General features: G+C 41.9%; 1 protein-coding gene and 1 long non-coding RNA gene across 2 annotated transcripts in view; one reads left to right on the forward strand and one right to left on the reverse strand.

Moving 5' to 3' along the window:
* The window catches only part of LOC309368757 (uncharacterized protein), a gene marked incomplete at its 3' end in the record, with an annotated part of 324,407 nt that overhangs the window by 285,240 nt on the left and 14,714 nt on the right, over positions 1-24,453 (reverse strand). The window lies entirely within an intron of this gene.
* Positions 16,430-17,642, forward strand: LOC309368514. Its single transcript, XR_014167806.1, has 2 exons — positions 16,430-16,543; positions 17,220-17,642. It is a non-coding gene; the product is annotated as an uncharacterized lncRNA (long non-coding RNA).

Here is a 24,453-nt window from a genome sequence, read left to right on the forward strand (position 1 = left end):
GAGATTGCTAACCTGGGTTCAAAATCAGAGAACAAATACTGTATACAGGTTTGTATTTCTCTAGTTTGCAAAAGTCTAAGACAGTATCTCAGTCCCAAATAAATCCTTGAAAGTTGATCCATAGTTTCTTTGCTTTTCAGAAAATGTCACTGGAAATCATGGTTGAAGTAACATGATATGAGGGGCAAATCCTCTGTCCTGCACTTCCCCAGATTTGGGAAGAATCTCGAAGGGAGCTGGCAGATACAGTGGTCCCTCGGGTTAAGAACTTAATTCATTCCGGAGGTCTGTTCTTAACCAGAAACTGTTCTTAACTTGAAGCACCACTATAGCTAATGGGGCCTCCTGCTGCTGCGCCGCCGGAGCACAATTTCTGTTCTCATCCTGAAGCAAAGTTCTTAACCCGAGGTATTATTTCTGGGTTAGTGAAGTCTGTAACCTGAAGCGTCTGTAACCTGAAGTGTATGTAACCCGAGGTACCACCGTATAATAGTTGAAAGCAATGGAATAACATTCAAGCTGGGTTTCCATTTCACATTTCAGTTGTGGGAAGAGATTGTAAGCAAGATTCTGAGGCTCCCTGCTCCATATGTCCAATATTAAGCTGCAAGAAGCATTATATTTTAGAAGCCCAAGTTGTCTAGGACCTCATAGCAGCAAAAGTCAAGTCAGTCACTTTATGCCTTTGACACAAATACTTAATACAGATGGGGAAGATTTCATTCAGTCTAAATTTTGGAAAAAATTAGCAAATTCATACCTCCTGGACCAGTGCCTGAATCAAAATACAGATGAGTAGTCTGCATATATACCTTTCTGCACATGATAGTGACCTTTTTCTTTCTGTCTTTTAACACTTTCAATCTGCTTGGATCAGCTAGCAAGTGCAGAACAGCAGCATGTGGGTAAAATGCCTTTTAAATGCTTCAGGAAGCGACTGTATGCGACACAGAAATATGGTGATTAAACCCCTTTTACCTACGTGGCAGCCATCTTGTTTTCTGCACCATGTATCTGATTGCCTTAATTCTGAGGACTAACCACATGTGGTCTTAGGGGTGAGGCAGAGGTCCTGGACTGGTCTTCTCAGACATGAAAAACAAACCCACTGTACCCATTTGTATGCATCTTCCCTTCGGCAACAGATGAGCAAAAAAAACTGAATAAGAAGGAGTTTTAGATACATGCACACATTATATTAAGTTTATAGCATAATACAGGTTGCCAGTGCAATATGCAAATGTAATATACATTTTCACTGTAGTGTCTGGCTACATTTTAGTAACTTGGGCACCATCTGCAGTGGCAGAACCTCTGGTTTTTATTACTGTTAAATATTTATTTTATTTGCGTTTCTGATACAATTCCATATCTAAGAAATAAACGGAAATAATGCAAAGAACACAAAAAAGAAAATGCTGCAATGCAAAAGAAATAACAATGTTAAAATATCAAAAAATAAACGGAAAACCAGAAAGCATTCCTCCACCGATTTCCCACCCTCTCCTTCCATGCTTCCTTTTGCTTCCTCTTTTTCTCGCGTTTTCTTGGTTCACCCCGTCTATTGCAACTACTTTTTTTTTCTTTGCCAGAGCTCCGTTGGTGACAACCACACCAGTGTTTTCTTTCTAATAAGTTTTTGTATTTTTCCCATACCCTATAAAGATTTTTTCTGATTATGTGATTTGAGAAGCTCTTATATATACTAGCCTTCCAGCATCATAGGCACGCATGCCATCCAGATTTTAGGTTATGCCCTTCCAGATCCAGCAGATAACTGTTCTTTAGTAAAATCTGCTCTTTCAACCAACATAAACATGATGCATCAAAATACAAATGTAAGTCAGGGAGGGTGAAACCACCTCTTTCTTTCGTATCGATCAAAATCTTATGTTCTATCCGGGTTTTCAGTTTTGTATTGCTAATGAGTCTCTTGCAGTTACTATTAGCATATAAAACTCAAATATCCCTCCTGGTATATTCTGAATGCTCTTTGTACTACAAGATGGGGCAGCCTGAGAACAGGAAACTGGAACAAAGACCTGGCTCATTTTAAATATTTTTAAAAGCAAACCTTGACTATCCAAATCAATTAATAATGATACCATTAAATTTGAAGATGGATCTAGGAATAAAGAGGCAATTTTACTGATTCATAGTAAAATTAACAAAACAAGGTAAAGGTAAAGGGACCCCTGACCATCAGGTCCAGTCGTGACCGACTCTGGGGTGGTGGCGCTCATCTCGCTTTATTGGCCGAGGGAGCCGGCGTACAGCTTCTGGGTCATGTGGCCAGCATGACTAAGCCACTTCTGGGGAACCAGAGCATTTATCTTCCCGCCAGAGCGGTACCTATTTATCTACTTGCACTTTGATGTGCTTTCTTTTTTCTTTTCTTTTTTTAAATAATATTTATTAGGCATTTCCAATTATAACAATATAAAAAACAAAGCATCCCAATTTAGAGTCTTATTTTCCATATCATCTTTCCAAGACTTCCCCTCCCCTCCCCCTCTTGCATTCCAATTCAAATAAGTTCAGCAATTTCTTATCCCAAATTTTAGACTTATTGTCATTATCCCAATTTTAAAAATATTTGCCCACCTCCTAAAATCGACTTAGTCCCTTCCACGCGTTCTCCCCTTTAAAATACATAATAGATTAAAATATAATAAGATAAGATGTAGTTTTACAACCTTTGGATTCCAAATTTCCCTCCCCCTTTACCCGGTTGCGTCCCCAATATTTCTCGAATCTGATGTCTTCCTGGAGCTCCCACATTTTTTTTAAACCATAGTCCTTTACCAGTCATTTTTAATTTTATATATCCAATCTTGGAAGGAGTCTATCTCAAAAAGGCCCATTTTTTCCATCCAGACTTTTATATACTTGGGAGTGAAAACTTCAATTTTACTTCTTTATACTTTTTCAAGTCTAGATGTTCCAAATGTTCCCGCTTCCAACTTTGTCCAGTTGTTAATTGTTCTTGTTGTTCTTTTGATCTGTCTCCTCTTTTTCCCCTCCTTTTCTTTTCCTATTTTCCTGCACAGATGTTCCAATTCAAAAAGTCCTCTGCAAAGGCTCTGTTATTCAGGAACCAAACATGATGCCAAGTCCCTCCCATTCTTCAATAGATAAGTCTATTGTCTGCTTTGCATGTATGAGCCTCTGTAGCCAAAATAGTGTTCCATTTCTGCAGTTTCCCAGGAGATAAAGAGTTCTGTTCAAATTCAATGCTGACAACTTGTAATATCCCTCAGCTCCTCTAGGTGGATTGCAATAACTCAGTTCCCTTCCAGATCACAACCAGCAATCATAGTAACTTAGTATTCCTTGTTTTAAACATTCTAAATCCAAATTATAACAAATGTAACCGGTAAAGTCCTTGCAACAAAGTTCTTTTTTGTTCTTCTGCTTTGACAGCTCTTTGACAGCTGTCAAAACCTCTCCTTGTCTTCTCCGGGCGCTCTAACTAAAACGCTCCCAGGTTCCGTGGGGGGGTTGCTTTTTGATTCACTTCCACTATTCTCCTCCAGCACAGTCTTATAATTTTCCATCGCGAAATTTAATAACTTTTTCAAAATAGGGTTGCGCTCGATCTTAGATGTTAAGTCCTTTGCTTTAGCTCCTCTACAACAGGGGGGGGGCTGACTTCCTTTTTACGCCCTCCCCGCTCGTTCCAAATTTTTTATAAATTTAGTCCTTTTTAATCCAAGTTCCAATTACTCACGGGTTATACTTTGAGTCCGAATTTCCAATGGAAGAAGTCAGCGCTCTCCGTCGAATGGCATGCGGCTTCGCTCGGCAGGGGAAGCGGAGTACTCAAAGCACCCCCCCGCCACCCGTTCCGTAGCCTTTAAAAAGGCTCCTTCGCGGGTCGGGGGGGGCTTAAAAGGTGCCAGCCGAGTCACCATGTCCATGGGTTTCAGCGCCCATGGTTTTTGAGGGTCCCCGCGTCGCCGGCGCGGGAGGACCCAACCCCTGCCGAGCAGGCTCCCTCCGGAGCTCGGAGGGAGTCCGCCATTCGGCGATGGCGCCAACCCGGAAGTCACTTTGATGTGCTTTCGAACTGCTAGGTTGGCAGGAGCAGGGACCGAGCAACGGGAGCTCACCCCGTTGCGGAGATTCGAACCGTCGACCTTCTGATCGGCAAGTCCTAGGCTCTGTGGTTTAACCCACACACAATAACAAATCCACTGGGACATTAAAACTTTCTGAATTGAAAAAAACAATAAAAAGTGTAACAATTAAACTAGCAAAAAACCAAAAAAACTAATAAATGTTAATAATAGCTTATATAGCAGCATAGAGGCTTTAAAACATTTTGTTTTAACTATGCTGGGAATCTCAAGTGGGGAGAGGGCTGCTGCTGTGCTCAGGTCCTGCCTTCAGGCTTCTCACAGGCGTCTGGTTGGCTGATCTAGACAGGCTAGTGGTCTCCACCTCCATCGTTCTTCCCCGACACTGAGGTCCAGCGCTGAGGGCCTTCTGGCGGTTCCCTCCCTGCGAGAAGCCAAGTTACAGGGAACCAGGCAGAGGGCCTTCTCAGTAGTGGTGCCTGCCCTGTGGGACGCCCTCCCACCAGATGTCAAAGAGATAAACAACTACCTGACATTTAGAAGACATCTGAAGCCAGCCCTGTTCAGGGAAGTTTTTAATGTGTGACATTTTAATGTATTTTTAGTCTTTGTTGGAAGCTGCCCAGAGTGGCTGGGGAGACCCAGCCAGATGGGCAGGGTACAAATAATAAATTATTATTATTATTATTATTATTATTATTATTATTATTATTATTATTATTATTATTATTCGGCAGGCTCTCCTCAGGTTCTTTACCTTGTGGCAATGCGCACAAGCAGGGCTGTCTTAGGCATACCCAGCGCCGTGGTGGAAAGCTCCCTCTGCCCCCCTCCCCGTTTCCCAGAGGTTTTTTAGGGAGGACGGCGCTGCTGGCGGGGCTGGAGGTGGTGGGCAGCAGCTGGAAGAGGCAGGGAAGAGGTGGAGGCTGGACACGGCACCTCCCGGTTCAGTTGGCCGCTTCGTGCCGCAGTGGCCAGGGCAGATGGAGGCTTCGGGCGTAGTGGTGCTTTGGCGCAACATGGCGGAGGCGGCCAAGGGCCTCCTCCGTCTCTTCCCTGGCGCCCTCCAGAACTTGGCACCCTGGAGTCCCATGCCACTAGCCTCAATGGGTAATTTGCCCCTGCGCACAACATCCCTGAATGTAGGTCAGTGTTTGTATCTATTGCCGCACCACAGACAGGGGCTATGAGAGTATGGCTTGCCTAGGACCATCCAGTGAGCTCAAGCAGCGGCACAACTGAACTGAATACTTCTTTTGGAAGTTTGTTCTCTCACAGCAAACTAAGGATTTGAGAAAGGATTTAGATCAGGTTCATGGAAGGGAGGAGGCGACTGACAATAGGGGTGTGCCTACCAGTCTCTCCCACCCCCTCGGACCAAGCTAATAACAGCTTCTGTGGCACTTAAGAGGTGAAATCCTTACCTATCCATATTTATGTCCTCATGCAGAATTACAGCATGCCATTTTGAAGGTAGCCCAGGAGACAGGTTGTAAACCTGGTTTTGCTGCTTCCCCAGGACACACACACACTCTCTCTCCTCTTGCCAGTATTTCCCGGGCATCTATTGGAGGGGAAAACAAATATTGTAAATGAACAACCTGACAAGGGGTGGGGGGGAAGGCTTACTATGAATACTGCCCAAAGGGGGTTTAAAATGATGAAAGCACTTCACATTATAGATTAGCTCCAGTCTCCTAACATGAATTCCAGTTTGAAAGATTGAACATCTCCCTGAAGTCTGAAGCACTTAAATAATTTAGATTAAATTTAAATTGTGCTACACTTTACAAGCCCAGAACCACAGTCACATCTTCACTGGAAAGCTTATAAAAATTTGAAATGCTCCAATAATTTTAAATCTTGTAGAAGCCTGGTACCTTTCAAATGGAAGTGCTAATAAAAAAATTAGTACTGAAATTTAAATCAGAGCAGTGCCGAATGATTTAAAATTATTGAAGCTTTTCCATTTTTTATGAAGACTCTGCACACAAGTGATATGAGCAGCTTCTTTAGCACAATGCAAGGTATTCAAATAATGACAAAGAAATGGCCCAAACAATAAAAATGGTTTTAGAAAGTCCCATGTAATGTGCTAAGCCTCCTGGGCCTCTGCCTAGAAAACAAACACAGAGTATAGGATGCAGAATGTAGAGCAGAGAGGTACATTGGGACACATGGAGATCCAATTTGGACGATCCAGATTCCATTCCATATCTGGGCTTATCCACTAGATTTTTTCAAAAAACAACAAGTGTTTTCTATGGGCTCTCCCACCCCTGCCCCATCTCTTCCAAAAAGAGAATAGTAAGTCATACGTTGGAATCCTACGGCAGGATACATTGATCGCTGGGTTTTGATATTCATATGGTTACAGAAAGTGTGAGTTAGGTAGGTTCGCCTTTAAATGTGACCTCAGTTGAAACTATCCTCTTGCGATGGCAGAGAGAGAGGTGTATCTGCAGTCTCACAGAGGTGTATCTGCAGTCTCCATCTGTAAACAGAACTGGCGACCAGAACTCTCCTGGGCCCACAGAGCTCACATTGGCTGCTGGGGAATCATAGAACTTCCCCCATCCCTCCAGTGCCCTTTGATGGATGTTAATGTTTCATGTACCCAAAAGTGGGTGAGGAGGAGCATCCCCTGCTTGTGCTAGGCTGTCATCTCAGGGTTCAAGGGGTTGGGAAGCCAAGAGAGGTTTAATCTGGAAATTCAGGTTTTGATCCAACCACAGAAAAATGCCTTGCTATTCTTGCCTCTTCTCTGATGTCAGCATAAGAAGCCCTTGAACCTCATGTCTGGCCCAAAAGAGATGACCTTTTCCAGCATCTCAAGAAAGAGCACATTATACCCTTTTTGCTTTGAAAAATATTCTTAGTGGTTTCAGAAAAGCTCAGAAAATTTCCCAGTGATTTGTTCTGGCAAGATAGTTTCCCAAAGTGGTAAACGGTAAATCTAAGACAACTCTGACTTCTGCAAACAAAATCTCAGGGTGAAAGCGCATGATGCCAGCTAGAATTAGAAGAGCAGAACAATTCTGTATATATGTTCCACACAGCAAGTTATGCCTAAATTAATATTTGAGATGAACTTGGAGTAAATTGGTTTGGGGAAGCATCAAAAGAATTCTGAGAGAAGTTTTGATTAGCACAAAATCAGTTTACAGATTTGAATTGTCCTGATCTAAACTGATCAAGGTAAATGCCTTTTGCAATACACGCCCCCCCCCCCGCCCGTCCCCTACAGAACACTCCTTGGATTGATCACAAAAAGTAAAGCTAGTTGAGCAATGCTACAAGATATTTACAAGAATTTAAATGCCTTCCCTTGCTATTCATGAGGGTTACATTACTCACTCTTGACAAGAAGTCAGACATTTAATCAGAAAGGCAATAAAAGAGAACTTCCATAGCTGTGATCCTAATGCTCCCTTGCTGATATATTCTTCCTTTGCAGTACAATTCATAATAAATTAAACAATGAGGCATATTTTAAAATGTTTCAGATACTCTGTTTAATTTTAGGATTATGACTTTTAATAAATTACAGATGCAAAAACAAAATGCTTTTAAAAATAGGAATATATTTGGGCATAATTTCAGCCTGGAAGTATGCTTAAGCTTTCTTATGGTGTAACAATCAAAGAGCAGACTTTCAAAGGGCTTTTGATAAAGTCCTTTACGCAAGGCTGCTGCGTAGTCAAAGGAGCCAAGGGACAAGTCAGGTCTGCTTAAACAACTAGCAGCAGGAAGGAGGACTAAAGGGAGTTTTCACAATGGATGGAAGGGGAAAGATGGGATCCCCAAGGATTTGTACTGGGGTCAGTCTTTTTGACATGCATAATCGGTCTGGAGTTAGGACTGGGTGATGAGATCAGTGGCACCAGCTTGCCCCCACGACTGTGGGTGCCCAGGGCCATGTGCCATCACCAGGCTGTGTGTGCATGCCACAGGGTGCATGCGCTACATCATCACGCCCCCCAGTGTGAGCATGCTGCGTCGTCATGCCCCTGGCGTACTGACATCACTCACTCACATAGTGGAGTGCAGTAATATAGTGTCCACATGCTGGGGGGGGTGCATGCATGAATGATCATGACACTTCGTGAAGGCCCAGTCCCCTCATTTAAGATGTTGTGAGAGCCACAGCACCCAGGGCCCCTGGGACCTGGGGACTATGGATGAGAGAGTCAGTTTTGTGGATGACACCCACTTATTCAGGGTTGTAAAAAACTGAAGTGGACTTCAAAGATATCAAAAGGCATTTTTCTGAATTGGGTGAATAGGTAATAAAATGAACTTCAGTTGGAGTAAGTAAAGTGAAACATATTAGTGCAATTAAAAAAACACACTCCCTTCAAATATACATTGATCGATTCTGAAATGGCAGTGACTACCCAGAAAAAGGGGTCTGGTGGTCCAGAACTTGGAAACAGACAACAGATTCAGGACAGGACAGGCAAAAGTGCATTTCTTCATTCAGCAAGTATTAAATCTATGGAGTTCACTGTCACAAGATATAGTGAAAGGCCCTAGTTTACATGTTTTAAAAAGGGGGCTGGCTATGAAAATGGATTAAAACTAGTAGAAGGTTGAGAAGGTGATTAAAGAAGAAAACTGAAGTGGTAACATCAGGAATGTAATGGACTTATGCATGCAACGGAAGTGGGAAACCTAATTACTTTTTGAAAAAATGTATTAAATTGAAATAATTTGGATGGATTTGTTAAAATTTGAAAACTAATAAAAAGTAATATAAAAATAAAATACATGATTTCAAAAGACGAGTAGATAAATTCATGGAGGATAAGTCTCTTAGTGGCCACCCTGCATGAAAGCTATAGAGAACTCTATGTTTAGAGAAAGTATGCCTCTGAATAGGAATTAATTAGGAATTAATAGGAAAGAGCAATCATCAAATGTGCCTACAGCAGCCAGCACAGCATAGCTCCTTCAGGTTCCCCAAGGGAAAAAGGTTGTAGGAAATGTGTCCTTTTTCTTTTTGTGTAAAGTAGGGCGATAGTTGCATAGGCCATTCTGATTTACCATCATTTACCATTGAGAAAATGGCCAGATCATGAAATCCATGGCTTTATTCTTTCACCCTGCCTGATACGAAGCAAAACTGGATTTTTTTTTTACTATAAAAGGCTGCTAGTTGAAATATAAAGTTCCTGGAAACCTTGAAATTATTAGTTGTGAGGATATTTTATTCTTTTTAAATGTTTTCATTTATGTGTATGTTTCTTTTAAAGTGTTGCTTTGCGATTCTTTCTTTTACTGTGTTTTAATAGATTTATTTTTATATTGTTTCAATTTTGTTATCGTTTAATTACCATTTATTATGTTCTATATGCTTTTAGCATTATGAGTTTCATTCATGTTTGTTTTCATTTTTGTGCGCTGCCTTGAGTCCCAGGTCTGGGAGAAGGGTGAGATAAAAAACCCCAAAGCAAATAAGTAATATTGTTTGGCAGCTGGGCTCATTTAAGAGGAAGAGCAAGGTATCCATTTAATAAATAAAATAATAAGTAAAATAAAGAAGCTGGGGCAGAGAGAGGCCAGGAGAATGGTCTGCTTTTGATTTAGGGCTCACCCACAGTTCTGTTTGCCTCACACTTTCCCCTAGGAAAACCCACTGCCTAGGACTGAATCGGAACAAACGGCAATAGCGTTTTCTGTCGACTGCCATATCAAGCCCGTCTGTGTGCCTGCAACAATGGAGTACCTGATTCAATGGACCACATTCTCTTAGATTTCTCTCTACATAGTAGACCTCACCAACTCACGAAAATGTTGGACCTCCAGCCTATAACTCCAAGAAGAAGTCAAATGAGGTATCTCTTGGAAGATCGGGACAAAGATATCACTGTTTTAGTAACTTCCTTTTTAGCCACAATTTTACCCGAAATGGTTTCCAACGAACCATCCTTTCGGGGAACAGACAGGGCGAAGCAGAATATTTAAGTGCACACAATCACATTGTGACCTTATGACCCTCGACAGATTCACCCTTGTCCTTTTAATTATCCCAGAGACCTGAAATGTTTTATACTGTGATCCCAATAACAGTATTTGATCTGATTTGATTTGACTGCCATTCATTCCAATTTAGTGCTAAAGAACAGGATTTCACATGCACCTCAACATGGATAACATGGACAACACCCAGTGTTTATGAGCACAAAACCTGCTTCATCTTCTTTTTTACCTGCATATAAACTGTGTATTCACCAACAATGTGAGTGAAGGTAATTAGTTAGAAAAATTGTGCTTTGTTTCTATGTGAATTCGTATTTTCTTGAGGCAGCAGTGACGTCAGCTCTCTTTTGTGGACAGAAAAGGACAATACTACACAGGTTTCTTTGACTGCAGGAGATTGATTTCTGAGCCCTGTACTTTGTGTTAAATCATTTTTATGAACAAGGAGGCAAAAAGCTGCTAGTCATTTAGATTAAATCAGATGATTGAAGGCCTTTGGACTTTAAAACTAGTTGTGAAATATGTGAATGTCTGTGCCCGATTTGATGAGGCTCGGCTCACTGTGTTCAGAGAGAGGTTCCACTCCTGCCTTTGCTCCTCAACTGACTATGTAGACTGGCACAAGGGAAATATTCGTGTGGCAGTGCAGTGTCGAGATATGCGCCACTGTGAATCAACCCAGCATTTTGCTGGGCAACATCAGTGTGGATAGGTCTTATTACATGAATAACAACCACTGTTTCTAGGCAGAACTGTGCACAACCCTACCCTCAGTTTTCTGGGAAGTCTTTATCACCAGCGTCCTGAAAGAAGACGTCTTTTGCTTCTTTTTGCATGAGATGGCAATGGTAGGGGGAAGAATTTCTGGGGAATGCTCCAGTGTGCTGCAGTGCTTACCTTTAGTAATGTCAGGAAGCGGCCAAGGTGTCTTCCTTTAAACAAGTACACAAGATCCTTGCATGGCTCTGCAGCTTCACCCGCTGCCCAAACTTAGTATAATACATTCCTCAGTGTGGTGTAGTGGTTAAGAGCGGTGGACTCGTAATCTGGGGAACCGGGTTCGCTTCCCCCTCCTCCACATGCAGCTGCTGGGTGACCTTGGGCCAGTCACACTTCTCTGAAGTCTCTCAGCCCCACTCACCTCACAGAGTGTTTGTTGTCGGGGAGGAAGGGAAAGGAGATTGTTAGCCGCTTTGAGACTCCTTAAGGGGAGTGATAAAGTGGGATAACAAATCCAAACTCCTCTTCTTCTTCTTCTCAATTTCCTAAATTCTTACAGGTTTTGGAAGGTTATCCTTTTCTTACAAGGTTATCCTTTGGGGAAATGTATTTAAGGAAGAACGGCATATCTTTCTTTCATACTTCAAACGTAGTCTCTCCAGCTGCCCATAGGTCCTTCCAACACCCCCAGACAATTTATCCACTTTTCCAAGTTTTCAAATAATGATTGCTTGTTGCCACTCAACTCCAGGAATGTAACCCCCTCCAAAAAACACACACACACCCTGGTGTGCCTATAGGGCCATCTGCACATGTACGTAGTCACTCCCTGAAAAACATCTTGTTTGGGATCATGGGAGGTGTTGTGCCTGGGCTGTCCCAGAACGATCTGCAAAGGCTCACTCACCTACACAATTCAACATCGGTTTCTGAAATGGGTGATATACATATTGGTGTTGCAGAAAACCTTTTTGTGGTACAGAAGTGGATGGGAAAAGAACTGAGCAGGAAGATGGTGGAACAGGACTGACTCACCTGTGCAGTACTTTGATCAACGCAGACTGAGCAAACTTGCATCCTTCTGGGTCTTTCTTTCGAAGGGGAAGGAGGGTCCTTTCAATTCAACACAGTATCTGAATCCTCCTCCCCCAATGCTGGAATTCTTATCACAAGGCCCTGGGTCTGCTGCCATTTGAAGAAGAGGTTTAGAGGGCCCCTGGCCCTCCTTCACCCCATTACTTTGCCTCTCGTGTTGATGGGCAGTTAAGTAACAAAACTGCTTATAATGGGATTGCAATTATCTGTGGATGACAACTCCAGAGCAGGTCACGGTATGTGCGCAAGATTGCTCACCACCTGTGATTTAGGGCCAGCATGTTCGGGCAAATGTTTTGCGAGGATTGCTAATAACATGAAAAGGAAACATGCACATTTTGATCTAGCCCACTTTTTGCATTTCTCAGGCTGCCTCTGACCTGCTTTGCCTACTCTCTACACTCAGCTGTTTGTTGGTTAATCTCACCTTTACTCAGCTTCTGCTTCTTTCTTCCCATGGCTTGTTTGAAGATGAGCTTTTTGATTCATTGGATTATGGAGGCTGTGGAGCATGCACATATGTTTGAATAGAAGATGGTCCACCTTAGCTATTGCCCTCTCCAAGTTCAAGAAATCACAGCTTGTCTCCTAAAGATTCCTTTTACTACAGCATGCAAGAGCAGATTGGAAAATCAAATGCACTGCAACTAATGTTTCCGTTTTAACAAGCTCTTCTCTTTGAGACCCACTTTCAGTAGAATATATGAGTTACTGGCTTTTTCAGTCTATTTTTTCCCTCAGCAATAGAATTTGTTCTGTCTTTTCTACCACCTTTTCAAATGGAATACTTTTTCCCCCTTCTAAAAGAGCATCATTTTCAGCAGAGCTGCACACCCAAACGATAGATGTGAGATATGGAGGAGGGGGGAGAAAGCCATTAGATGTATTCACTTTTCCTGTTGCTGCAGGATTGCTTCTTACAATGCATTTTATAGTGCTTTGTTCAGTCTGGTTTTTATGTATCTCAGATAACAAGCTTCCATCACTTTTCTCAGCTGTTAGAGAAGAAAGCCAAAACCATGCGACACTTCAGCACAAATGCTTTCCCATTTCTTTGAAAGTCCCTTTTCTCCATTCCCCTGAAACTCCTTGAATGACACCCAAATTCACAGAAATTGCAATTAGTTTATATTATTTTGTAACGATCTATAGCCAAATGCAGGCGCCACCCACATCGCCATCAGAGTTCCACCAAGGCAACTCCCATTCAATTTCCAGCCTTTCTAACACGTACATCTCAAGCCAAACACAACATTAAGGGAGCAATGTAATGTAGATGAAGCTGGCGTAAAGCAAGCTGGTGTAAATTAAGCTGGCATAAAGTTACACCAGAAACAAAACCTCATTCAACAGGAGGGCTGCTGCTCCTGTGCCCAAGCCTAGCAAAGGGGAAACAAGCCTTTAAAATAGTTTTATGCTGGGTTGACAGGTCATGTGACCTAGCAGAATGGACATAGGATACAACCTGCCACCCATCTCTGGTCTCACCCCACCAGAAGGCCCCTTTGGGGGAACCTACACCAGCTTCAGCCAAGCTATGGCTGAGCAAGTTATACCAGTGTATCTTTGGCTGAGAAAGGATTGGAAACTTAACGTCAGCTGAGCCATCTGGTCATATGATTGCCCGCTAAATGCGTGAGTGCAGTGGTTTATCTTTATTTTGAAAAAAACATATATAGCAACCACTAAGGAACCCAGTCTGGATCAGCACCCTGTAACAGTGGGGATGGGATCAACCCTCTCAATGTCATTTTTGCTGATGGAAATATATTATCCCACTTCCCATCCCCCAAACCCTGCTATCTGTCTCTAGTCAAGTTAAAGGCAGTTAAAAGGGACACGGGTGGCACTGTGGGTAAAACTACAGAGCCTAGGGCTTGCCGATCAGAAAGTCAGCGGTTCAAATCCCCGCGACGGGGTGAGCTCCCATTTCTCGGTCCCAGCTCCTGCCAACCTAGCAGTTTGGAAGCACGCAGTGCAAGTAGATAAACAGTGGCTTGGTCATGCTGGCCACATGACCCAGAAGCTGTACACCGGCTCCCCAGACTTGTCCATGACTGGACCTACCTTTAAACAACATTCACTAAATCGTCAATAAAACAGCAGAGTTTAAAACTCTATTAAAATCAACTAGCATACAGTACAGTGGTATCTCGGGTTACATACGCTTCAGGTTACATACGCTTCAGGTTATATACGCTTCAGGTTACACACTCCGCTAACCCAGAAATAGTACCTCGGGTTAAGAACTTTGCTTCCGGATGAGAACAGAAATCATGCAGCAGGAGGCCCCATTAGCTAAAGTGGTGCTTCAGGTTAAGAACAGTTTCAAGTTAAGAACAGACCTCCGGAACGAATTAAGTACTTAACCCGAGGTACCACTGTATATAAAAGAGGAAACAACATGGTTTAGCCCAGTGCCTAAACAAATAAGTTGTTGGAAAGGCCCATGGGCAGATGGAAAAGGCATCTTCTTCACTGCCTTCAGAGCTCTTCAGATCAGGGTGGAGACTTTCTTTAAACTTTAAAAAAGATAATCATGCTCTTTTCAGGTGCTCCAAAGGTAGTATCTGTGGTTGCTCAATGTTATCTTTTGGGGAAATGTCGTTAAGGAAGAACTGCATGCCTCTCTAGGCATACACCAGTTCAGCCTCTTTGGAAAGAAAGTTCTACAATCATGGTATTGCAACCGATAATGAAGTGCTGAGTATTTTCATATTCCACAGATTCTTTTGTATGCAAGAATAAAATTAGAATCCAGGAAAAGCTTTCTATAGGAAAAAGTAAGTCATTTTTTACTCTTCATTGTTCTGCCCAGTTCCCATGGGCCTAACTTGTGCAATTTCCAGGTTCTGCTTTTGTTCACCTCATATGACTAACATGTTCCACAGTTAGTTATACTAAAGAGGTGATAAACAACATCATACTTACAGACTTACTTGTATCCTTATAATCCCTTTACCTTCTATAAATGGTTAACATTGATGCTGGTGACAGCTTGTAGTAAATGTAACTGATTTCTTACAGCAAATAATCAGCCAATATTTACACCACAATATTTCCTAGAATTGTACAGTGGTGTCTCGCAAGACGAAAATAATCCATTCCGCGAGTCTCTTCGTCTAGCGGTTTTTTCGTCTTGTGAAGCAACCCTATTAGCGGCTTAGCGGATTAGCGCTATTAGCGATTTAGCGGCTTAGCGGCTATTAAAGGCTTAGTGTCTTAGCGGCTAAAAGGCTATTATGCTGCCTTCTGAAATGCCTTTCGGGTAAGCAGGTGCCCAGCTTTGGAAAGGAGGTGCAAGGGCTCTGGCAAGGTACTAGAGCCCTTCCACTTCCTTCCCAAAGCTGGGAAAGTGCTAACTAGGTTTTGGGAAGATGGGTGGTTGAATCTAGGACCCTGTCAAAGCCTCATGACTTGCTTACCGGGCTTTGAGATGGCACCCCTGGGCTCAGCACCCAGTGTTTGCACACCGCTCACACAACCCTAAATCCATGCCTGCCCTTGCAATGCAAGAATCTAAAGTATCCATGACAGATGGACATCCAACCTGTTTCAAAACCTCCAAGGAAGGAGAGTCTACCATTTTCTGAAGCAGTCTGCTCCACGGCTGAACAGCTCTTGTAGACAGAAAGCTCTTCCTGATGTTTAGTCGGAATCTCCTTTCTTGTAACTTAAAGCCATTTGTTTGGGTCCTACCCTCTAGAGCTGGAGAAAACAAGCTTGCTCCATCTTCCATGTGACAGCCCTTTAGATATTTGAAGACGGCTATCATATCTCCTCTCTTTTCTAGGCTACACATACCCAACTCCCTCAACCGTTCCTCATAAGGCATAGTTTCCAGACCCTTGATCATCTTGGTTGCCCACCTCTTCACATGCTCCAGCTGGTCAGCATCTCCTTTCTTGTAACTTGTAGCCATTAGTTGCAACTCCCTTAACCAAGTCTCTTAAGGCTTAGTTTCCAGACCCTTGATCACCTTGGTTGCCTTCCACTGCACGTATTCCAGCTTGTCAATATCCTTCTTATATTGTGGCACCCAGGACTGGACACAGTACTCCAGGTGTGGTGTGATCAAGGCAGAATAGAGTGGTACTATTGCTGCCCTTTAATATACTATGACAAACTAGCCCAATTTGGCTTTCAACCATTGCACTCATGTCCCGATTGCACATTTCTCACAGGTACCTGGTTGACCACTAGTACAGGATGCTGAGTTAGATGGGCCTTTGAACTGAACCATCAGGGCTCTTGTGGTTGTCTTGTACTCCAAGTTCATGCTGTTCAATGTCAGTATATTCATCTTGGGACTTGTAGGCCGGTAGCTAGCACTGTGCAACAGGTCTCTTCCCCTTTCTGTCCCCTTCCTGCCCCTCAAGCCTGTGGAGCAAATTTTTAGGGTGGGATGGGAGCTGCAGAGGAGGGGAAAGTTGTGTTGCCCAAGTGGAAGCCTTTTGTGCAGGCAGATAGATTAGATAATACAATCCACAGTTTTTAGTTTGAAATCCTGACAATTCTCAGCTGGAAATCAGAACACAGATACACCCAACTGAATTTCGGCCATCAGGATTTGTTGGTCAGAGGAAACGGCCTGAACCGACTTGAAAGTTGTGTGAGAGAAAGAAGAATCCTGCTCTTGAGACCTCATTGTCTTTCTTGCACGAGAGGTATTCCTTTTATTTTTCTTTATTTCATTTTTCCATTTCATTTGCCTTCAAGGCATTATGTAGAGTTCAAAAAGCATGTGTTGCATGCCGATTGAATGTTGGGGAGTTGGGGAGTGGGAGGCTTTCTGCAGGAAACATTTAACTTGAAAACAGTATTGTCATTTCTTATACGTGTTAGCTTGGTATTATGCTTCTGGTAAACAGTTTTAGAATTACTTATGAAGGTACTTGAATGAATGCCTTAGCACATTTTAAATTATTTACCAACTTTAAATAATGTGTATGACAGAGAATAGTGAACAACTAGCAAATCAATAGCAAAGCAAGTTATAAATTTAGTGTGGCGCACAAAACACATCAACCCAAAAATGTATAAATGGAAGTTCTAGGCTAGAAACATGAAGCTCAAAAGCAGAAGTAACCATATCACCCAAAAGTGATTATGATTGGCACTGGAGCAGAAACCCAATAGATCTAATGGGGAATATTAATTTGTGGAAGTGGTGTTTGTTTTGAGCTAGCGCTAACTCTCCTTTCATATATAAGGCTGTCTTTCAAGACTAGGTTAGTGCCTTTCAGAATTAACACACACTATTATGTACTGCTGCTAATTATTCCAAGTTGAATTTGCAAGCATTCATTTTGGTCTTTTCATCTCTTCACATCTCCTAAGCAGAATGACATCCCGCTCTAACAGCGTCTCCCTGAAGTAAAAGCCCCAAGAAGGTCAGAAGAAAAACAAAGCATGTTAGCCTAAACGAAAATGAAGATAGGGAATTAAGGAATCACTTTCTTTAAAAACAACAGCCTTGCAGCTTAAGCTGTAACAGACATGAAAGAGCAAGAGAACAAGATGTTCACCTATGTATTTACGAAGAGAAGAATCACTTTCTTTCCAAAGGGATTATTTATTACAGTCCCAGAAACCGCCGTGATGCACTGACTGCTTGACACGGTTATAGAAAATCAATGGGATTCAATCTGAGAAAGTTGTGTTGCATACATTCAAACCTGACAGTTGCATAAATCAGTATTTCAGGCTTTTTTTCTTTTTCTTTTTGAAAACCATCAACTCTAAATAAAACTAGATTCAATTGTATACTTCCCCCCTCCTTCCTTTAAGGCTGAGGTTGTGACTGATATTTCATTTTTCTTCAGAAAGGCCTCTATTACCAATTGGCATTCAGCTGCCCTGTATGGCTGAGTGATGAAAGATCTTTCTCTCTTTATATATATAAAAAAATCTGATTAGGGAACCTGTCTTCAAAGCATTTTCACTTGTTCAGATTTCTCTGTTTTAGAGGACACTGAGGTGAAAACTTCTTCTAGAGGAACTGCACAGTTACAGACATTCCTTCACCTACGGGTAAACTCAATTCCCTCAGATAGCCTTTGCCCTTTCATGTGGCAAAATACTATCTTGTCATTTCAGTATTTTCTTTGTACTATTACGGTAGCAGAGAGAAGTACCACAAATGTGATGCTATTTTAAGCTTAACCGTATACTTAAACCCATAGACGCATGGTCTGATATTAGTATTTTCCAACTAACACTGACCACAATTGCTGCCATCTTATACATAATGCAAACTGGCTGCTATGTCAGCATATTCCTTGCTTTTACTACTGCTTCCCCAATTTTATGATTGGCCATTTGACATGATTACAGTGGGTAGATCAATGTCAATAGCTCTCACGGTACCAGATGAGATTGTGTGACATATCTAATCGAGGGTATGTGCTTGAATGCTGATATTTTTTAATACTGACACAAATAAATATCAAGAGCAAACACAATGACATTTTTAGACTTTATAAACTAATTCAAGTACTGTATAGGGATAAACATGTAAAAAATATGCATATATGTTTTTTGTGAACAAAGCTTGGGTAGAACTTTCACAGTCAGATGAGATATGTGAAATCTCAATGTGATGTATATGCTCAAGGGATCTGAACTGACCAGGAATGAGAGTTTGGGCTCAAAGCAGATAGCTCAATGAAGATGTTGACCAAGCGAGCAGAAGTTTTGAAAAAGGCAAAAACCATGCTAGTGTCACAATTAAAATGCACCTTATATTTTCAAATGTGATTTGAGTAAATTTGGCAGCGCTAATAAGCAGAAGAACTAGAGACAACCTAGTAAGTTAACATTTGTTAGACACATTTATACTTACCATATAATGTTTTTAAAGCATGCTTTTATTACATGTATCTGACCTCTTTATTCTATCCTTTATTTTTTATTTTAATTTTAAAGAGTAGTAAATAAAGTTGTGTTTTTAACTCAGTTAACCTGAAAACCTGTGATCTTTGCAGGGCAAAATGTATCCGCTTTAATCAGAAATAGTTCAAGCCTTAGTGACTGCCTGGGGGTGTGTGAATGGGTTTTGCTTACTAAGAAGTAAAGAAGCAGGTTTAATCTTGCTAGGATATTAGAAAGATTTGCAATGTTGGCCATCTGGATTTCTGCTACTTTAAACTTTGGGCCTATGGAAATGCACGTTGTCCCCATGCAGAGAGCGATACTGAGACCATTCAAACTGGATCTTGGAATAGAACAATGCCGTTTTCATATTCCATTTGGCTTTCTGGATTTTGCGTGTTTAGACCCAGAAACCTCCCCCTTAAATAATCACACATTTGACTCAAATTTTAGTTTTGGTTTTTGGCAGAATTTAGGCCACAACTTTATTGATCACAGAAAAGTGAATGGTAGCATAGGCTTTGGTTAGACTAGCTCCCTACACCCTTGCAGGTAGTGCTGACCCAGAGCTCTATCATAGGTCAGCCAAGGGTGAACACCTGAGGTAGGTGAAAAGCCCGGGAACAGACTATGTTCACTACCCATATGCTCCCCTGGACTCCAGCACGGGCACAACCCCCTCTCGGGAGTTGACCAAACCACGTTGAGTCCCTGGATTCCTTTAACGGAATACCCTTCACATAGGGATGGGAAGACCGTTCCCCGATCCCTATCACCTGAACCAGTGCCTATCTGCAACCTTACAAGTTGTGACAAATTGCTACATGGCAGGCAAAACCCAAATGGCAACAGCCAATCAGCCAAGTGGGGAAAATTCCTGTCGTGCCCCTGTCCAAACGACAGATGACACATGACAGCATATCAAGGTCAATCACAAAATGCCCTAAAAATAGGGAGAGGTGGGCGGGTGTTCCGAATGCATGAGCTGAAAGAGGAAGCTCTGGGTCACGTGCAAAGGTATATATAGGTCCCTCAATCCATTTAGACTGCACCCCATTGGCCAGATTAAACCCAACAATGAGGGACCTACCAATCGGGTGTTGTGGCTGTCCAATATACCCACCCACAACCAGGAGGTCAGTCTCCAGGTCTCTCCGCAACACGTGCCCTCTTTTAGGGAGGACACAATCTATGGGAAAGAACTCGTTTCCCAGAATATGCAACTATAAAAAAGTTTTTTCTCAATAACAATTGGGAGAAGGCGACATGGGACAGAAAAGCCAGAGGTGGGGAAAAATGAAGAAACAAATGGAACAAGAAGACCAGGAGGAAGAAGCCAATTGGGGAATTGATTACAATTCAGAGAAGACTTTAACAGCAGAAATTCAAGGCAGCAACATGTAACTTCAGGCCTCTCTTTTTCCAATTTTTGCCTGGCACAGACAGACATTTGATTGTTTTTGCCTGGCCACAGAGCTCCATGAGGAAGAAGGAATAGTTTAAGCAAATTCACTCATTAATGCCATGCAGAAAGACGCCTTCAACATTTATAAATTTTCTAGTATTGCTGTAGAGGGCCAAAAGTACGGCTACAATACTGTTCTGACCACGTTTTAATGTCCCAGTGCCCATTTTGACATCCCAAAAGGAATGTGTTCTGTGACAAGGCCTGCTTGCTTCTTATCAAGCGCTCAGAAACTGTAGAAACTGATGGGTCATTTGTTAGGGCCAAGTATGCACAGGCTGAACACTGAATTTGCTGTAAAAAAAGAGGAGCACTTGAGAATAGATCGGTGCTTAGAATTCTAGACAAAGGGCTGAATGAAAGAGCACAGCTAACAGAGGACTTAACCGTTCACAAAGTCATACAGATGACGGTGCAAACTGTGTTGATCGGAACACAGATTAGGGAGCAAAGGCAATTTGGGGATGACCTCTACTCTGCAAAACAGAAGAAGCAGTTTCAGCAGCCATTTTGGAAAGAGCAAAATCACTCTTCATGTGTCTGTAAAAGCAGAACAAAAGAAAGCCGCAGCAAAAAAAAAAAAAAAGCAATTTAAAAAGCACTCGGCAGCAAAAAGGCCTTCAGAGAAATGCACATATAATACCTGAAAGCCTTTGTGGTGTGGGTGTTTGAACAGGACCTGGGAGACCAGGGTTCAAATCCCCATTCAGCCATAAAGCTCTGGATGATACTGAGCCAGTCACCTTCTATCAGCCGAACCTACCACATGGGTTGCTGTGGGGATAAACTGAGGGAGTGCATTTATGGCATCGTCAGCTTTCTGGAGGAAAGACGGGTTATAAATGTAATAATAAATATTAAAAAAAAAAACAAATATCAAGCTGACCTTCTGGGACTCTGCCTAAATAATTATGTTATATTGACAGTAATTGTACTATTCTGCTTGAGTTATTCAGAAGCATTTGAGGATGTTAGAGACTTCAAGCGGAAACGGGAGTGGAGATTGCTGATGTTTGCTTATTTGTCCCATGGACAGAACAGAAATCCATCCAAAGAATATGAGCATTATTCATTGTTGTTCTTTTCAGTCCACAAACAATATGTACGTAACTGATGATCTCCACAACTTTTTCCATTGTATTTCCTTTGGAATGAGTGGTCTAGAATAGCATGATAATAACAATTCCAACACAGGTGTCTTACATACATCCTCTCAGAAGCCAAACTGTAGTGAAATGAAAACACTGTTGCATGTGACAAACTTGGGTCAGAACAGAAATCAAGGCCTTCTTCCTTCTGTAGAAGCCTTTGAGATTTAGCGATGAAGGAATCACCATGAGATGTTTCCACAGTGGTCATTAATTTAATTGCTGTTTCTTTAAGTGAAAGGGGGAATATATGTGAATCATGCCCCTGTATGGGTTATATGGCGGAGAGGGCTCTCAATGGCTTCTGTCCAGGGTGGCTCTGGTCTACTTCCACAGCTGGAGGCAGCAGTGCTTCTGAGTACCAGTTGCTGGAAGCCACAGGAGGGCAGAGTCTCCTTGTGATCATGCTTGGCTTGCTGGTTTTGCACAGGCATCTGGCTGGGCACCGTGAGAACGGGGTCATGGACTAGATGGCGCCATTGGATGATCCAGCAGGCTGTTCTTATGTTCAGTCACAAGATGGAAATGGAATGAGTTACTCCTGTTTCCTCTTACTGTTCTGTTCTTGTTTAAGAAATGCAACAAAGTTATTGCCATGTTTCCAAGTGGTATGTCCTCTTAGCCTTCCATGATACTGTCTGCTCAGGCTGGATCTTGAGCAAAGGTCTCTGCCCACTCTCCTACCTGAGTTATTCTTAACTGGAGTTGCTAGAAACTGGGGTTTCTGAATGCACAACGTTTCACAGTGCCACAGAGTCTCAGGAGTCAAAACCAGACAAATTGACTTTCTACAGATGTGTATATGTAGCAGTGAGACATTTCTAATCTTATTGACCATCTTGATCCTAAAGGAATACCTTCAGAAATATTTAAAGTCCTAGCCCTTGGTGTTCAAGAAACAGATAACTAAGAAATGAAAGACATAGACTATGTTGTTCATGTGAAAAGTCAATACTTCACTAGAGATAATAGACTGTCTTTCACTAATTCTCCTTCAATGCAAATTAAAGTGACCTCAAGCTTAAGATTTATAGACAAAATAAGACTACAGTGAACATTGTCAGGCTAGGCAGAAGAAAGTCATGGGTTGGATTTTTAAGTGTCTCTGACTTACACAAGGATTTAAGGATGTGGGTATGCTTATTTGCTCTACTTTTTCCTGATAATTGCCATGTACTGGTGCATGCTTCCTCAAATACATGCGCCACACACACTTACAGAGTGGTGATGTAACTTAGTAGTTAAGGACATGAACTATGCATTAGGGGACCCAGTTCAGTCATGAACTCTCAAAGTTGCCTCGGGCCAGCCACTCTCTCTTAGCCTCAGAATTGCTGACAGTAAGACAGAGATAATAAGTGCATGCAAGAAAAGTGACTGCCTTTATATCATATATTATGGAGCCTCCAAAGATTAAGATGTCTCACCTTTTCAGCATTCCGTCATTACAAAGCATGAAAATTATATTCATGGTAAAAATAAATAAATAAATAAAGATTTCTCCTCTATCAGTATGAAAACTGGCACACAGAACCTATCTTGTCAGATGCATAATCTCAGAAAATTCCATTGAAAACTTCTAGAGTGGTTTGCTTTGAAACAACAGCCATTCCACACTTTGCAGCTATCGTTCCTCTCACTGGAAACATGCTTTCAGTTTCTCCTTTTCTTAATCAATGTAATTAAGGCATAATAATAATTGATGGATATTTCAGAGTTGTGTTTTTCAGGTTTGGGCCAAAATTCATTGTGGGGAAGTAGGAAGCACTTTTTAAATTTTAATTTCTTAGCCACCTTCTACTAGAAACAATTTCTAGGCAACTACTGTACCCGTAAAAATGAATAGACAATGTAACTGAAACTTGCCAGAAGTTTAGAAAGTTGCATGAGTTTTAATTTGTTTTAAAATATTCTATTGCGGTTTTAACCTTCTGTATGTTTTAAATTAGGGTTGTAATTTTTAGCAACAATTTTATTGTTTTATCTTTTTGTAAACTGTATATAAATTTTAGGAAATAAATAAATGCAAGATTTAAAGCAACAGAACAGCAAACTGCAATACACCTCTAAATCACATTACCCCATAAAAATGTCTGTATGATAACCAGTAATAACTAGTTATAAGATAACCAACAGAACACAAAATTAATAAGGCTTTGCTGCCGCCCGCCAGCATTTTAAAATCGCCCCGGGCGATTTTCTCCGCTGTCCTGGGGCGATTTAAAAGCCCCCGGGAAGGCAGGCAGGGGGGACAAAGACTTTTGCCCCCCGCCAGCCTTCAGAAGAGGTCCAGGACCTCTTCTGAAGGCCGGCGGGGGGCAAAAGTCTTTGCTCCCTCCCCGCCTGCCTTCAAAAGCCGTCCGGGATAGCGGGAAGCGCTTCCCTGCTATCCCGGACCGCTTTTAAAATGCTGGCAGTGGGGAGCAAAGCCTTTCGGCCCCCGCCGGCCTTCCTCGACCTCTTCTGAAGGCCGGGGGGGGGGAGGCTTTGCTCCCCACCGCCAGCATTTAAAAGAGGTCCCCGGAGATTGTGCAGAGAAAGTGAGTATGGGAAAAAATATTCTCTTGCTCTCACAGCAATAGCACTGGCAGCCTTCCAAAAAACCTCCACACAAATACACAACCCTGACTGACAGTAGATCTGGAACACAGAACGGAAGCCCTTGTTCACACAACAAATCATAAACATATGGGAGCTATTGGCATATGACGCTGTTCCAATGTTGTTGTGATGGCTACTTATATAAATGACTTTAGAAATATTTGACAAATCCATAGAAGTAAGTCTATCACCATCTAGTTCATTTATTTACTAAATATTCATACCCCATCCTATCTGTGATCTTATATAAATTTGTTCAGAGCTATAGCAATCACTGCTTCCCAAGAAATCATAATCAAAGACTTCAGATTCTGTGCCTATTTACATGGGAGTAAATCCCATTGAACACAGTGGGCCTTACTTTTGAGGAACATTCAAAGGATTAGGTTGGACATAAATGATACAAACGAACAACAATAGCCACAGGCATCGTTTTCCCAGTCCACCATTCTCTTTCTCTCCCATCACATTGCCTAATCAAGAACAGTTT

This window comes from Podarcis melisellensis (assembly GCF_964234715.1).
Source record: "Podarcis melisellensis genome assembly, chromosome: 4".
Classification (NCBI taxonomy): domain Eukaryota; kingdom Metazoa; phylum Chordata; class Lepidosauria; order Squamata; family Lacertidae; genus Podarcis; species Podarcis melisellensis.